The sequence below is a fragment of the Nannospalax galili genome, unplaced genomic scaffold (genome assembly GCF_000622305.1).
Source record: "Nannospalax galili isolate Female #2095 unplaced genomic scaffold, S.galili_v1.0 scaffold1433, whole genome shotgun sequence".
NCBI lineage: Eukaryota > Metazoa > Chordata > Mammalia > Rodentia > Spalacidae > Nannospalax > Nannospalax galili.
The window spans coordinates 124,377-125,277 of record NW_008331895.1 but is presented as its reverse complement, the minus strand read 5'-3'; positions in this window follow the sequence as shown (position 1 = coordinate 125,277).

Here is a 901-nt window from a genome sequence, read left to right as displayed (position 1 = left end):
TTACCTCTCACTACTCATTAAAGAAGTTTCTTTTTGCAACAGATGGAAACTATTGCAAAGTTCTACAACTGGATAAATGGAAAAAATAAGTGACTCTGAGGTGTGTAGCTCTAATACATGTGTAATGCATCCTCTAGACAGAAGACCCAGGGAACATCACAAAACAAGGATGTGGAAAGAACATACTTTAAATTTTTGCATTTGGTCACAGTAACACCAAAGCCACCCATCACCTCCACCCTCAATGTTGATCCTCCCTATGACTTAGCCCCACAGTGCTTCTCCCCAGGATCCAGCTTCCCTTGGACACGGTTCATATTTCACACACAAATGCATCATGTGAGTTAAGTTGATGTTCAGCGAAAAGAACTTGTTTCCTGACCTCTTATTCACTCTCTCTTAAGTGTGTGTTTGGGTGGGGCTGTTTGCAGGTTTGTATCGATGATCAGGTGTATATGTGTGTGAGGATCCATGTACATGTCTGTGCATGTATGTCTGAAGGATAGCAATCAACCTCGAGTCTTGTTCAGAAACTCCAAGCCTGTTTTAGAGGTAGGATATCTCATTGTGACATGGGGCTACTAATTAGATTTGTTGAGGTGTTGAGCGCCCCAGAGATTCTCCTGTTTCAGCATCAAGAGTCATGGAACAACCACATGATACCATTTCTGGTATTTAGATGGGTCTAGAGATCAGATTTCTGTCCTCAGGATTGAGTGGCAAGCTGTTCATTGACTGAGTCATCTCCCCCGCACTCCCTTTTTACATGCTCTATGCTTGTCATTATGTGAACTATATAAGGGTTCTCTTTTCTTTCATTTCTTACATGAGTTGTAAGCAAGCATACAAAAGGATACCAATCAAAAATATTTATTGAACATATTCAGAAGAAAATGACTAT